At 40.6% G+C, this 17,034-nt stretch overlaps 1 long non-coding RNA gene across 1 annotated transcript; it reads right to left on the bottom strand.

The window, feature by feature from the left end:
- Nucleotides 1-447: 447 nt before the first annotated feature.
- LOC130683187 (uncharacterized) lies at nt 448-12,472 on the bottom strand. The gene is made up of 3 exons (XR_008996802.1): nt 12,364-12,472; nt 3,489-3,591; nt 448-683 (listed from the first exon to the last, which is right to left on the bottom strand). It is a non-coding gene; the product is annotated as an uncharacterized LOC130683187 (long non-coding RNA).
- Nucleotides 12,473-17,034: the final 4,562 nt, after the last annotated feature.

The following is a 17,034-nucleotide window of genomic DNA, read 5'->3' on the forward strand; positions in this document are numbered from 1 at the left end:
TATTATCGAATCAGGCTCATACATTTCTAACTTCTATCATGTAGAAATTAAACAATATTTATGCATGATGTCATATATATCAGTGTTGAATAAGAGGGTCTGTCATTGAGAGAAGTAGTGAGAAAATTGTCAGAGTCTCCTGGGCACTAGGAAGAGGGCAATGTAAGGGAACGGCATGGGCATAGCAGGAAGGAAGTATAATGCAAGAAGCATTTGACCTGACCTCTGTGACCTACAAGTTTGGGCACATGGAAGATATATGTATATGCATGTGCATCTCATATATGTGTACATTCATGCATGTATTTATTGTGTCCTATGAATTTTAACATGCTATTTGATATTACCTATGAAGTACAATTTACCTGAAATATCTTATATATTTCCCTATTACAAAATTTGAACTTATATAAATTCATAAAGTAGACCATGATCATCTTACTGAAGAATAATTTAGTTTATATAAGTACCATCAAAGTTTAAATGTTACATGATTTATATCTGACTTTTAAAACATATCTGTTACATAAAGCAACTTGCATTCATCCTTTAGGGATGTGAAACTTCAGGTTATATAAGTTTCTGGAGAGCATAGACCTTCTTATTTATCTTCATACTGAGGTTCTTGATACTTTATGGATCTTGATCCCTTTGAGAATTTAATGAAAGCTATGAAGCTTCTTCTGAAAAGAACAAAAGTACACTTAAATGATAACCATCTTGCATTCCATGTTAGGGTTCATAAACTTCTTGGCCCCAGTCCCTGCCCCACCTGGCACCAACTCTGTAGCATAGTAGTTTGCACAAGGTTGTCTTAATGCTCCTTAACTTATGAGCGCGGGTTATGAGGTATACTACAGCTCAACCCCATCTCCTAATTCACTGCAACTCTAGCCCCATCCAGATCCCTTGCTTTCACTGAAGGTAAGGGGAGGCAGCATGATCTCTGTGAAGAAAGAATCCTTTTAATGAACTATTTTGATATATCTACTCTGGATTGGAAATTTTTGAATTAGACACAAGCAATAAAGATTCAAGTTTTTGTTTTTTTAAATCACCAAGTAACATAAAATAAGAACTGTCACTTTGTCTCTGAACCTCACTGTATCACTGAGTCCCATTTGTGGAGAATGGATCAGAATGGGGTAACGATCAGGTAAGAACTTAGGATGAAAAAACATTTGAGGCAGTTCTTAAGCATATTAATTATGATGAAGACCAATGATTTTGCATTTTGACCTGGCTGTTGTGTCTCAGCTCAAGTTAGGCATACGAGGAGTGGTGGTAGGGAAATGCCAATGTGTTGGATTCTGCCAAGGATGTTTCTGGGGTCAGTGGCTTACTGACTGATCCCTTGCAAAGTTTGTCTTCGGACTCAGGATTTGAACTGGTTCCATGGAAAAACTTAATTTGTAAACAGACAAACTGAGGCCATTTCCAGTTTGTGGTGCATTAGATCAAATTAATGGATGCCTTTTTTGGGGTAGCACATCAATTTTTGTACCAGACATTACTATTTCTCCTTCTGGGCCCAGGAGAGGATTGCACTCCCCATTGCCCCACCACCACCCCGTACCATGAAGTTAGTTAAGGTCACCTGATTTTCTTTGGCCAGTGAAATGAAATTTAATCTGCATGACTCTCTGCCTCCACTTCTGTCTGTGCCACTGACCTGTGGAGTTCCAAATGGTGGTGTCTGCATCATCTTTGGTCCCCAAGTGAGGCTGGCATGGAGCAGAGGCCATTGCCAACTTGCAGTGGATGTATAGCAGGAGCAAAAAATCATCTTGGTTGTTGCAAGCCACTGACATGGTTACTTGTTACAGCATCGTAACCTAGCCTGCTATGCCTGCTATCGGAATCTACTCACCTTTGCACAATTTTTATTTAAACAATATAAACAGAATTAGTGAATAGGTGAGACAGCAAAAAAGGGGAAATGAGTCGTGCCTTACTTTTAATGGCTGTCCTGCTCCTCCCTAGTCACAGCTCAGTCAGTAGTTCAGGGATTCTCAGCTATTCCACAAAGCAAATGTATGTGTGCAAACATATTCACAGTAATGATGCCTTAGAGAATTCACAATGGCTGTGCTGGCCCAGTGGCCCAGGCAAATAAGCACCATTTGCTTCCTTTCCCCTTCCATTTTCTCTGAGAGCTGGAGAGTACTCAAGTCATTGAGTTTCCTCTACTGGGACAGTGGTGACAATGATCCTGTTATCCTCTGGAGTCTCTGTGTCATGGTCAAGTCACTTGAAACTCTTTAATAATCTGTGCAGGTCTCACTGGGTCATGAAGTCCCAGAGCCACTTCTTCATGTGCGTCTTCCACCTCCCTCATTTTTCCTCATGAACAGAAGTCTCTCAGGATCCCTCAAAGCATATCCATCACAGGCTCCATGACAGTGAGAAAGAGGGCGGTGGAAGCACTTGCACCATGACAGACTCAAACCGAGCAAACCTCAGTAAGTGATAGCAACTGGTGATGAGGAGTTGACTCATAGATTCAGACAGTTCACCAGCATCACCCTCTGATTTGACAGAAGATGATATGTACCTAAAGAGTCAAATGTTATCATGACCAGAACAAAGGATTTGGAATAAAAGATCTGGTCTGAAAAGCAGTCTCTACCACTTACCAGCCTTGTGGCTGTAAATATCTGTATAATCTAAGCCCAGATTTACCAGCACCAATGGGTGCTCGGAAACCTACCTTCATGGTAACCCTGGAGATCTGTTTCACAAAGTGGGCTTTCATTCAATGTTTCTTTCATTTTCTTTTTCTCATACTTAGTCAGCAGACATTACTACAATCCAGGTGGGCATCTCCAGTGCTCAAGGCTCAAATTTTCCTTTCATGCCCAGTCAGCAGTCCTCTAAGCCCCCCTCCCACCTAGTCCAAGAAGTGCAGTGTTTTCCAGATGCCACTCCTTAGGTTTTTCTGAGACTCCCTGGGGGATGTGCACATATTTCATAAATGTCTCTTGGCTGTTCCTGTCATTGTAAACCAGCCATCTAGCCCCAGACTGCTGCTCTGGTTCTCTGCAAGCCCCCCTTGCTGTTGCGTAACTGTCTCCCCTAAGCTCTACCTCCTCATCCCTACACTGCCTTTCCCCCCAAATTTTGGCCCAGGACTATCCCTTTATTCCCTCAGCACAGTTTAGACCAGGCTCTGATAAGATTATCTTGAAGGTTTAGGCATAATAGAAAGTGTAATGGGGGTAGAGGGCAGGGAGGGCTTGCATGCCCATCATCTTCTTACAATCCCCAGACTCAATCCTGTCCAAGTGCAAGGCTTTCCAAATGGTCTTTGCAGAAACATCACCTGGGAATTGTGCCATACACATAGATTCTCTGTTAAATCCAGACCTAGTGAATTGGCATCTCTGAGTGTGGGGCCTTAGGAATGTCTGTTTTCAAACACTCCTATGAGGTACTTATGAAGTAGTTTCTCTGTTGAAACATTGGAGAGAAGGTATTTGGAAACTTACCCTCTAGCCCCATGTTGCAAAGACCAGTTTCCATCCGGCCAAAAAGAATGACTTGATATCTCCCTGACCTGGAGTCTGAGCCTCCAACTTCTCCAGAACCAGACTAAAGAAAGAAACAAATAAAATGAACAATAACATCAATAGCAGGAATAAAAAACTCTTTTTGGGGAAAACTGTGTTATTTGCTTACGCAGCATCACTCATCTCCCCTCTTCTTCCTTGCTCATGGGATCCTGCGTGGTTGAACAGTGGTGTGCCTAGCTTCTGGTGGTGAATTTGCATTGGTCCAAGTCAATTTTGACTAACCTGTCTTTTCTTTCTTAGCCACCCTTAAAGGTAGGACTAGTTGTATGACCCAGTTCTGGGCAATGAGCTGTAAAGGAAATGTGTTGGGGAAGATCTCCGGAAAAACTTTCACTTTTCTATGTTGAATATAGATATGACAGTTGCATAACTGGATATGTGGCAACAGTCTTCTGACCATGAAAAAAAGGAAAAGAAAATTACAGAAACATTATCAGGTACAAGACCAAAGTCAGCAGCTGCTTTTTTGATAGGAAAAAAAATAAACCCCTATTTTTTAAACCACTGTAGCTGTTTCTTTATTCTGCTTGATTTTGGCTACTAAAAGATTCCCAGTCTCAGGCTATCTTCCCTATAAAGATAATATCATTTCAATGCTAGCCACAGTGATGATGACTTTTTAAACTACATGACCTATTTAGGCCACCATCATTGCAAATCCCTCCATTTCAGAAGAGAATCAAACAGAAAGAATCCCAAATTCACATGTATATACATTCTTCTCCACATCCTAAAACTAAGAGATCCTACAAACATGTGGGACAGTGGTCCACTTCAGGCCCATGCCTGGGCACATGTAATAGGATCCACTGGCATTCCAGAAACAAGTCCCCCTATGCAGGGTCTAAGACACAGCCAGACCATATTACATTAACCTAAAGAAATATTATACAAAGTCTGTTTCAGGGAACATGATTTCCATAGGTACTTTTGGGGAGAAAAAAAGAAACAAAAAGAGTTTTAAGAGCAAATAATGAGAAGAACATTGTATACTGCATCTTGATTTTAGAGATTTTTCCAGTCTGTCATATATTCCTGGCAACCACAGGGCCTTTACACATACTGTTCTTTTTCCCCTTCCTTCATAGTCAGGACTCACCTTTCAGTTCTCAATGCCATTATCTCTCCTGATCTTCCCTAATCAGGTTGAAATCTCTTCTGCATGCTTATATCATTGGTACCTCCCCAAAGCAATACTATGATTATTATTTTGTGTTTTGTTTCTGTAAGTGTGTTATCTACCTTTCCCACTAGATTGTAAACTCTGAGGAAAAGACCATGCATGGCTTTGCTCAACAGAATATTTTAATATCTGATACATGATGGGCACATAAGAAATAGCTGTTGATGAAGTAAATGAACACAGGAGGGATATTTATATATCAATGGCTCTGAAATATCCTGCAGTAAACAGACCTGGTTAACTTTGATTAACTCTAGATTTCCCATATTTGTTTGAACCACAAAGCCATTTTTCTTTTTCTTTCTTCTTTCTTTCTTTCTTTCTTTCTTTCTTTCTTTCTTTCTTTCTTTCTTTCTTTCTTTCTTTCTTTCTTTCTTTCTTTCTTTCTTTCTTTCTTTCTTTCTTTCTCTCTCTCTCTCTCTCTCTCTCTCTCTCTCTCTCTCTCTCTCTCTCTCTCTCTCTCTCTCTCTCTCTCTCTCCCTTCCTTCCTTCCTTTCTTTTTCTTTCTTTCTTTTTCTTTCTTTCTTTCTTTCTTTCTTTCTTTCTTTCTTTCTTTCTTTCTTTCTTTCTTTCTTTCTTTCTTTCTTTCTTTTAATGAAACCATTATTAATAATCATGCAGGGGAGGGTTCTCATAAACACATGTTAAAAAACCCTTTTCTAAAGCAAATTGGCCACATAATGTCTACAGTATGAAGAAGTCTTTAAGATTTGAACAGTTTAACCCATTCATCCATTTTATATTACTTCCATAAACTCAGAATTATGTGAAATTTAGTTGTAAAACAGAGTTAAAAAAGTAATAACAGGTTGGTAGGAATTTCATTTAGAGACATTCCAGTTTCTCTTCAGTTTCATTAAGGCATTTATTTGTGACCAAGTCATATAACATTTATTCAGACTTAGTCATTTAACATTAATGACTATAATGTTAAAACCTAAAACACCACCACTGAATTTTGTCTTTAGAAAAGATATTTGTCAACACTAAGAAATTTCAGTTTCGACTTGCCAATATAGCCTCCTTCTCTGATCTACTCTAATCTTATTAGCAATGATATAGGTCAAAGAAGACTTGATACTTATTTTCCTTGTTTCATAGCCCTTTCCCCAGCAGTTCTTTAAATTATGAAGATTTTTTTAGATGGAATTTTCTGGACCTCACTGGCTTCCTGACAAACAGTGCCAAGTTATTGAGTGGTCTATCAGTGGCACCATGGTGCTCCAACAGAAGCTGAAGTTGCTACCTCATTAGCCTGATTCAGCTCTGGCAAAGGGTTGTTACTTCACCAGGGCCCTAGTGCAAAGATGTACTTCGGAGATTGGGCTAAGAAATTTATTTCACAAATACTCCTTTTGAAGAACTGGAAAAGACCTAATATGTCTTTATTTTTATAGTGAGGATTGCTTAGAATGGATAAGATTATTATAGCAAGAAAAGAAATTAAGAAAAAGATAAGAAACGGTGATACAGAAGAGTGGAGAGTAAAAATTGGCCAAAAAATAAGTGATAGGAAATTGATGAAAACCTCCTGCCTTAAAGCACAGACATTTGCAGCCATGTTTAGTTCCATTCATATGGAGTCTTTCTCTCCTTTGCATATACAGGCCCATCTGTGAATGATTCTCAGAGCTACCCCTTGGCCAAGCTTTAGAGTCCCTCACCCTACTCTGGCATTTCTTTACAAGACTGTAGGATTCCTTCACCTCTTCATCCTCAGTGCCCCCACTATTCCCACACACATTCTTTCCACATATTGTAAAACAGGGTAAAGCCACCATGGAAAAATAATCACCTCAGGAATAGAATCCAATTGTTTCTTGAGAACCATGATTCCTGTACTTCTACAAATTACATTTAAACCACCAACAACGCATTAGAAGTATAGAACTTTTCAATGTGATTGCCTGGCCATAGGTCAAATATCATGCACAGAGAACTCAATCCAATTTGGCAAATGTTCTACAGAATCACTGCTATGTGCTAAATTTCAGTAAAACAAACACAGATAAATGAGAACAATCAAGAAATCAAAGTGTCATGGAGTTTGTAATTTAAAGAAGAAAAAAAGAGATGAGAACAAGCGTTCAGTGGCCTCTTCTGTGTGTTAGACCTTGAGCCAGTATATTGTTTCATTTAAACTGCACAGTAGCATTTAATACAATGTTCAACTCCTAGGACAATGTCTAGCAGAGTTTTGGACCTTCATAAATACTTGCCAAATGAAAGAGTGAATGCACAATCCTATGAGGAATTAAAAACTCAGAGGAGTCACATAACTGTTTGAGGTTAAGTAGAACTTAATATACAAACAATAATGGTTCACCTTTATGTAACATTTCCTGGGTATTCAGATGTGTTAATGCAGAAGCTCCATCAACAGAGCAGCCTGTGTGCGGGCTTTGGAGTTAAGCCGACAGGGGTTTACATTTTTGCTTTACCAGAGTCACCAGAGTAGGACCAGAAGACCAAGTGGCTTTACATTGCCAAGGCACACTTTCTTCTTATATAAAAAACAGAAAAGAGTACCTTTATTTCAAGGCTTTTGTGAGGATTTAATGAAGTAAAAGGTGCCAGGCAAGTGCCTGGCACAGAGTAGTACCTAAGTGTCAAGACTAAAGTTGGAACCCAACTGTAGTGGGATGAATAATAGTCCCCCAAAGATGTCCAGGCGCTAATCCCCAGCACCTGTGAATGGCAAAAGGGACTTTGCACATGCGATTCAGTTAAGGTTCTTCAGCTGGAGATATTATCCTGGATTATCTCATAGACCCAAGGCTATGACATGGGTCCTTATAAGACAAAATAGAAGGGCAGAGTCAGAGAAGGAGATATGATAATGGAAGCAGAGGTCAAAGAGAATGAGCCACAAGTAAAGAAATTCCAACTTCTAGAAGCTGCAAAAGGCAAAGAACTAATTCTTCCCTGGAGCATCCAGAAGGAATGCAGCCCTGCCAACACCTTGAATTTTGGTTCAGTGAAATCATTATGGCCTTTTGACCTTCAGAGCTGTAAAATAATAAATTTGCATTGCTTTAAATTTGTGGTAATTTGTTATAGTGCCACAGGAAACAAATACATCAACACGTGCTCTTTCTTCTCTACCTTGCTGCCTTCTGCAAATACAGAACTAACGAAGAAGGAAACCTAATGTTTGGCAGCCTAGTGTGGGTTTTCTTTTGAATTCCTATTCTCTTGACCAGCCTGCTGTTTCTGCTCTCATGGCCAGACAGTTTGGCAGGCCTGTTTCCTCTGATTTTTCCTTCTGTGGCCACTAACATAGGAATTACTTGGAAAGAGAGAGAAGAAGGAGGAGGAGAGAGGCAAAGGAGAACCATTAGCAGAAATAAGAGCTTTTCTGAGGAAAGGCAGATCCTTCTGTATCTCTGGGTAATGTCTTCCTAAGCTAGAAAATATATGCCTCCCTTGAGAGGGTGTGTTTTTCTCTGCCCTTTCCCATCCCTCTTCCCCGTTTCTCCAAGATACAAACCCGGAGCATTTTCATGACCTGAATACTCATCTAAAGGAGCCCTAGGTTTGAACTCTAAATCCTCTAGACAGTTTTTTCCATTTATAAAATACCTCCCCCCAAAAATGGTTATAGTGGTGACTATGTGGGGGACATCTCTGATATTTATTTAAAGACAGTCATTCACTTATTCATTTATTAATTCAAAAAATATACTTTGAGAACTTTGCATGTACCAGACACCCTCGTGAGGAATACAGGGGTAAGTGAACAGGTCAGACAAAGTTTCTTCCCTTGTGTACGTAACTTTCCAATGGGAGATAGACAGAGACCAGGGAAAGTAAATACACTTAAAATGTGTGTCAGAAGAATTGCAAATTGTGTTAAATGTTACTAAGGAAACAGACCAAGGCCTGACATAGCTAATAGAGTGTATCAGCAGTGTGAGAGGAGTGCTTTAGAAAAATGAGTTAAGGGAAAGGGTCATACATTTAAGCTGAGACTGCCTTAAAGGACAACTAAGCCTTGTGAAAATGGTGGTGTCATTCTTGGAGAGCATTCCAGGCAAAAGGCACAGCATGCACAAAGGCCCTGAGACACACAGAAGCTTGGAATTTCCAGGAATTAGAAAGAAAGCCAATGTGGTTAGTATACAGTGAGTGACAGTGTGCTGTGAGGTATGTTTGGAACCACTGCAGGCTTAGTTGCTGGAAGGTCTTGTAGGCAATGACAGGGAATTTGATTTGATTTTGTATGCAGTGGGAAGCAATTAGAAATTTTAACAGTCAGTGACATGAGCTGATACGTACTTAAATCGACCATGCTTGTGGTTATTTGAAGAATGGATTTGGGAAGAACAAGAGTGGAAATGGGAAGACCACTTTACAGCCCTTGCAGTGTCTTAGATGAGAGCTGTTGAAGACCTGAACTAAGGTAGTAGAAGTAAAATACATTTGGAAATACAATAGAATTTATAAATACATTGAATATAATAGAATTTATAAATAGATTGAATATCCTGGCTTGAGTATAGGGGTGGATAGGGTACCATTCCAACTGAGATGGAGAAGATAAAGGTGAGGAGGAAATAATTTTGACTAAAGGATTGGGAGTTACATTTTGTGCATTGATGTTTCAGATGTCTGGGAGTTATCCAAATGGAGCTGTCAGATTGGAAGTTGGATGTGTATATAAGCCAGGAGTTCAAAGGACAGGTCTGGACTGGAGATATAAATGTGGAAATCATTAACATGCTAACGGTACTTAAGGACGAATGATTTGTGCTACAGCTAGAGATTATGTATAGAGCAAGCTGATGGTCCAAGATGAAGCCCTGGCGGAATTGCCACATTATGTCAGACAGGCAGAGCAGGAGGCAGAACAGAAGAGTGGTCAGCCAGGGAGGAAGGCAACCGGGTGTACGGCCCAGGCTGTGGTCTGGAGAGCAGAGGTCCAGAGCAGAAGGGAGAAGGCATCTTGTGCGAATGACACTGGGGGTTCCGGGACAAGAGGGACTAGAGTGTCTTTTGTATTAGCCATCATGGAAATCACTGATAACCGTGATGAGCTGAAAGTACATCTAGGTCACCAGGTATATTGCAATGGGCTAAGGAATGAATGGAACGTGAAGATAGCACTTGTGTGTAGACAACTTTTAAAGAAATTTGGGGACAGATAGACGAGGCAGAAGCTGCCAGGATAATATGGACAAAGGAGGTGTTTTCTGTGCACATGTGTTTGTGTAAGAAGGAAGATGTTAAAGCATGTTTGTGTACTGAGGAGAATAAGCAAGTGGGTGGAGAGAGATTATTGCTGCACAAGAGGGAGCAGATAACTAGAAAAGCAAAGTTCTTTGGAAGACAGGAAAGGCTATGGGCCTGGCCTTGGCTAGAAGGGACAGTAAGGAGGCAGGGAAGAGGTAAAAATGTATAAGATGATAAATGTGATAAGCAGATGATATTCTCAGCTAATGGCTACTAGTCTTCAATGAATTATGAGAAGTCATCAACTGAGTGTGAAGTCATCAAATAGGGTTAGTAGGAGGTTTGAGGAAAGAGAAAATATGAAGTTCTTGTTTCATTTGAATTAAATAACTAGCTTCCCTTCAACTGACTCCAAACAACCTCCAGGTTGTAATTAGTCTCCCTCTGGTATTTGCCAACAGAGGGAAGATGTGCCGGGCAAAGTGTAAAGTGTCAGCTCAGAGGAAGTTAGGATTCTCTTAGTAAAATGTCTCTTTATGTGTCTACATGTGTCAAGCTGGCCAACTCGGGGACGCAGAGAAGTTCACATCAGAAGTGCAATCTGAAATGTGATGACTCCATCAGCTTTCTGTATGGTTCTCCTGGCAAAACCCTTGACTTACCCAGCACTTTTCTTTTAAACTTCAGTTGGTATTTTATCATTTATCTGCATTAGAGAGGCAAGTAAGGAATATTCATTCAGGCTCCCAAATGACCGCATTCTCTCGCTCAAACAAAGTACCTGGAGGCTCACTGGTTATGATCATTAATAGTCTCGTAGAAGCACCATTTTATACTTATAATTTGCTCCTTATCTTATAGTGGTGAAATTTCTGCTTTTCAATTCTTGTAGAAATAAAATGAATAAACAAATAATAGGGAAAAACAAGAAAGATCTGAGATTAGCCTGGGAATGAAGGGGACTGCAGATCACTGTCAGAGCTTGCTCCTACATTCCCCTTTAAGATTTATAAAATGTCCAGCCAATGGGTATGTAATTGGTGGAAAATAGAGGAGGGATAAAAAAGTTAGTGGAGTATATTCTTATACTTAAGAATACTTAACTATTCTTTTTGTTAAAATATTTATGAGTGTCTGATACTAACAAGATACTATGGTGGGTATTAGGCGCCCAACAGCACACAGAACCGATTTTAGGAAACTCTGCCATCATGATAACTTACTATTCTTATATATAAGAATACTTAACTTTAGGCTAGGAAACCCTGGGTGGTCCGAGTACTGGTCATCCCCCTGCTCCCACGATCAAGAAGCTTTTGGTTTCTGATCATTTAAGGAAATGTTACTTTGCAATATTTTTAATGAATAAATAATGGTCATCCAGAGAAAGAGACTCTGGGTTTCTTTCTTAGATTTGATTCTTCTGATACCCCCTTCTGTGAGTTCTTTTAATAAATCATGATAATTCTTCTTTATAAGACTTCATATACCTTCCTGCCAAAAAGGCAGAAAAATGATTGTGAGTTCTAGACAAACAAAGCCACCATGCAATTCCTATATTGTAGCAGTTTGGGAGTGTGAGAGAGAGAAAGAGAAAGAGGAAATAAATTTGTTGTTGTTGAGTGATCCCTTGCAAAACGGAACTCAGCAGATACATCCCATCACAAAACAGGACAATGCATCTATTCAAGAATATTTATGAGTCTCTGATAACTAACAAGATGCTGTGGTGGGTATTAGGCACCCAACAGCACACAGAACAGATTTTAGGAAACTCTGCCATTATGAAAACTTACATTCTGGTGGGTGGCTCCTGACTACCCACCCTGCTACATGAGGGAATGGGTATATGTCCTTTACAAGAAGTCTCCAGTGCATGGCTGTGACACCCAAGGGAGTTGAAAGCTTGTTGCTTTCTTGGATCAAACACAATCTGGCTGGGCATTTTGTCTGTCTAGTTGACTTAAACAAAACAAAAAGAAGTGATTTTCAGATTTATAGTGATAATGAAATCATGGCCAATGAGCAGAAAGGGATGATGGTATTATTTGTGATAGAAAAGGAATCCTATCTGTAGAGTAGTGGAAATCGATCTCTCAAGGATAGCGTGCAAGTAGCCAGGAAGCAGCCACCAGGATGGCTGAATCCCTCCTGCAGGGGCAATCCTGCCATCTGCCATGCCTTGAATCTTCCATTTCATTTTCTGAGGAAAGGATCATCCCTCTGTCTTTCACTTGGCAGACCGACTCTCAAACACACAGGGGCATTTTCTCTCCGTTCCTGTCTGTCTCTGTCTCTGTCTCTCTCGCTCTCTTTCTCTCTTTGCTCCAACGTGTCTGCTTCAGTCATCTCTAAGCTGCTATCTAGAAACAAAGCCCATGTTTCTCCTTATCAATCACCTTAAACTCCTCTTTGAAGTAAAATCAGACAGCTCACCAGAGTCATTTTCCTGGTTGCTGAAAATCCGATGGCAGCATTTTCACACCAGGATTCTCAAGCTGCAAGCTTTGCTCCCAGAGTCACACAGGGACGTGTTCCTCCTCTAGTCTTTGCTCACGTGGTGAAAGAAGCACATCAGATAACACCAGCGCGTATTACTTCCATCCACACCTGTCTCCTTGGCATTGCTTACAGAGTCTGTGTCAACACTCAAGATCTTCTGTGATAACCAACAGGGTAATTAGTCTATAATTAGAAGTTAATCACAAATCTATAAAAGAAATTTCAGCATACTGACAAAGGCTTTTCTTTAAGTGACATTTCTATGCATAGTTAATTAACTGCTGATCTCAAATTGGGTCACTGGGGATGTATTCTTCTGATCTCTAGTAATTTCTCATCTTAGACACACTTTAAAAAAAATTTCGGGTTGCATTTCTAGGTGTCCCTCATGCAGTTGAGCTGTACTGCAGTGGGAGAAGAGACAAGCCTTCCAGACACAGTTAATAGTTGTTAACAAGTGACCATGGTGTAACTGATGGGGTCTACAGGCACACCTTGGAGATATTGCCAGTGCGATTCCAGACCACTACAATAAAGTGAATATCACAATAAAGTGGGACAAATGAATTTTTGGTTTCCCGGTGCATGTAAAAGTTATGCTTACACTATATTGTAGCCTGTAAGTATACAATACCATTATGTCTAAACAAATGTACATGCCTCGATTTAAAAATGCTCTTGCTAAATGATGCTGACCATCATCTGAGCCTTTAGTGAGTCATCTCTCTGCTGGGGGAGGGTCTTGCCTCCCTCTATGCTGATGGCTGCTGAGTGACCAGGGTGCTGACTCCTGAAGGTTGGGGTGCTGGGAAATTTCTTAGAATTAGACAATTACAAAGTTTGATGTGTGGATGGACTCTCCTCATGTGAACAATCTCTCTGTAGCATATGATTCTGTGATAGCATTTTAGCCAGAGTAGAACTTCTTTCACATAGGTGTCCATCCTGCAAAACCCTGCTGCTACTTTATCAGCTAAGTCTTAACTAAGATTTTAAATACATTGTTGTCATGTCAACAGCCTTCACAATATCTTCACCTGGAGAAGATTCCATCTCAGGAAACCACCTTCTTTGCTCATCCATAAGAAGGGACTTTTCATCCTCTAAAGTTCTATCGTGAGATTGCAGCAATTCAGTCACACCTACAGGCTCTGCCTCTAATTCTATTTCTCTTGCTACTCTCACCCATCTGCAGTTACTGCCTCCATTGAAGTCTTGAGGCCCTCAACATCATCCAGGAAGGTTGGAATCAACTTGTCCCATTCTCCTGTGAATGCTGATTCTTTAGCCTCTTCTCATCAGTCACGAATGTTCATAAAGGCATCTAGAATGGTGAATCCTTTCCACAAGGTTTTCCATTTACTTTGCCCTGGTCCATGAGAGGAATCACTCTCTATGGCAGCTAAAGCCTTATGAAATACATTTCTTAAGCAACAAGACTTGGAATTCAAAATGAGTCCTTGATCCATGGGCTACGGAATAGATGTTGTGTTAGCAGGCAAGAAACAACATTGATAGCACTGTACATCTCTATCAGAGCTCTTGTGTGATCAGGTACTTTGCTAATGAACAGTAATATTTTGAAAGGAATCTTTTTGTCTGAGGAGTAGTTCTCAACAATGGGCTTAAAATATTCAGTAAACCATGTTCTAAATAGCTAGGCAGTCATCCAGGCTTTGTTGTTCCATTTACAGAGCACAGGCAGGGGAGACTTAGCATTCAAAAGTGGGGCCTATGGATTTCAGAATGGTCAGTGAGAATTGGCTTCAATTTAAAATCACCATATGCATTGGCCCTTAACAGGAGAGTCAGCCTGTCCTTTGAAACTAGGCATTGATTTCCCTCTAACTATGAAGGTCCTAATAGCATCTTCTTCCAAAATAAGTCTGTTTCCTGCAGATTTTTAATCTGTAGGTTATTGTAGCTACCTTTGATTATTTTAACTAGGTCTGGGTAACCTACTGCAGCTTCTAATCAGCACTTGCTGCTTCCGCTTTCACTTTCATGTTGTGGAGACAGCTTCCTTCCTGAAACCTTGGGAGCCAATCTCTGTGACCTTCAAACTTTTCTTCTGCAGCTTCCTCACCCCTCTCAGCCTTAGAATCGAAGAGAGTTGGAGCCTTGCCTGGATCAGGCTTTGGCTGAAGGGAATGTTGTGGCTGGTTTGATCTTATATCCAGACCACTAAAACTTTCTCCTTATCAGCAGTCGGCTGTTTTGTCTTATTATTTGAGTGCTCCCTGGAGTAGCACTTTTCATTTCCTTCAAGAAGTGTTCCTTTGCATTCGCAACTTGGCTGTTCAGTGCACGAGGCCTTAGCTTTTGGCCTGTCTCAACTTTTGACATACCTTCCTCACTAAATATAATCAGGTCTAGCTTTCCTTTTAAAGTGACAGACATATGAACTCTTCCTTTGACTTGAACACTTAGAGGCCATTGTAGGTTTACTAATTGGCCAAATTTCAACATTGTCGTGCCCCAGGGAATTAGGAGGCCCAAGAGGGAGAGAGACAAGGTTGTAACCAGTGGGTGGTGCAGTCAAAACACACACTACCTTTATCCATTCATTTCGCTATCTTTTGTGGGCACGAAACACAACAGTCACATCACAGATCACCATAACAAATATAATAATAACGATAATGAAAAAGTTTGAAATATTGTGAGAATTACTAAAGAGTGACAGAGACACGAAGTGAGCAAATGCTGTGGGAAAAATGGCACTGATAGACTTGCTTGATGCAGGGTTGCCACAAACCCTCAGTTTCTACAAACACAGTGTCTGTGAAGTGCACCAAAGCAGAGCAGAGTACAGTGAGGGGTGTCTGTAGTTGGCAGGCATACTCACTCACCCTGCCTCAACAGGCATCTCCCACCAGTTCCTTAGGGAAGTCGATGAACCGGAAACAGCTCAGATTCTACGGCCCTAATGTGGATTGTGATATGTAACACACAAGGTTAATAATGAGAGAGCCAGGAAGCAGGTTGGACTTTTTTTATTCACTATATTCATATAAATAAATACTTTCTACAACATATGTACATGTGAGACTGCATGTATAAAGGCTTGCTACATAGAGATCCAGTGGAATTTTAATAGAAACGAAGATGAGGATCGTTATGGAATTACACTGGTATTATATCTGCTAATACCAAATGCATTAATTACAGTTAATACTGGTACCATTACTGGCTAAGCAGGGGTGCTCACACCTCCAATAATCTGCTGAACAGGTTATCTCATAGAGACTTTCTATGTAGTAGGAATACAAAGTGAAATGCTTCGTGAGGCTCTCCAACTAGAGAGAAAGATAATGATGTTGGGATTATGGATTGAGCTTAAAGCATGTTCACTTCCTGTATTATGTTCCAGCCCAAATAACACAGCCACAGGCAAGTCTGTCAGAGAACCTAATCTTATCCGCAGTAGTCGATGAAGAGGGGTCATCCATGCAGTTGAGCTGTGGATGTCAGTCTCTGATTCAGACCCAGCTCCACCTGCCCCTCCCTGTTATCAGTGGGCAGCCATGTGGACACGATATCATGGTTCTCATACAGTGACAGAGGGGTTCAGGAATAATCTCTGCCCCGTCCCTGGGCTGATGCTGCAGGATCTATGGCAGTGATGGTGCTGATGCTCTGCCATCCTACCCCTGCACCTCTGACTCCCATGGGCTGTCCCCACTGGGGAGCTAAGCTGTTTTTCTGCCTCTTACAATCCCCAGGAAACTGAAGTTTCTGACATTTTATGACACCAGCACTTACCCATGTTAAATATGAGGAAGCTGAGTCTCAGAAAGATTTAGTGAACTGTAATAGCAAGTGAATGAAAAAGTTGGGAGTCAAATTCAGGCTGACCTCAGTATCCACACAGTACCCACTACCATAAGGTTCCCTCCTATACTCCTGAAACTGTGGCCTAGAACACTGGGTCCCAGGCTGGCCTGCACATCAGAAATGCCAACAGGCTTATGACTAATACAGATGCCTGAGCATTCTTACCTCTGATACTTTGATTTCGTAGATCTTGGGTAGAGCCCTGGAATTGGATACACTTTTAAGTTCCCCCAGGTGATTATGATGGATACTCAAGTTCAGGAACTGCAGATTTTGATCTGTGCACCACATTAGAAACTCCAATCAAGATTCATTCATTGTTTCTGCCAACAAATATTTGTGGCTGTTCTATGTGCCTGAAATTTGGAAGTAAAACAGATAAGGTCCCTGCTTTTGTGAAACTTAAACTCTAGACACTATCAAGATACTCTATCTGGTTCTAGAGGAGCCAGACAAATAAAAAAATATGTAGGTATAGATAAATGCCATATAGGAAAACAAAACATGGGATATACAGGAGATACTAACAGTGTGGCTATAGTTAGATGAGGAAGACTTGAGGAAAATGACAAGAGGTGAACCTGGGGAGGGGACAGGAATGTCCTCTCTGATGGAAGAAGTTAACAGATTCCCAGACAGCTTCCAAATAGGTTGCTACAAAAGACACTGCTGGAAGGGAAATGAGTATGCTTCAACTTTTTTTCTCCAGCTGTTGTGGTGACTATAAAATAACACACAATCTGCCTTTTTTGGGGAAGTAGGCACCCC

This window comes from Manis pentadactyla, chromosome 3 (assembly GCF_030020395.1).
Source record: "Manis pentadactyla isolate mManPen7 chromosome 3, mManPen7.hap1, whole genome shotgun sequence".
Taxonomy (NCBI): domain Eukaryota; kingdom Metazoa; phylum Chordata; class Mammalia; order Pholidota; family Manidae; genus Manis; species Manis pentadactyla.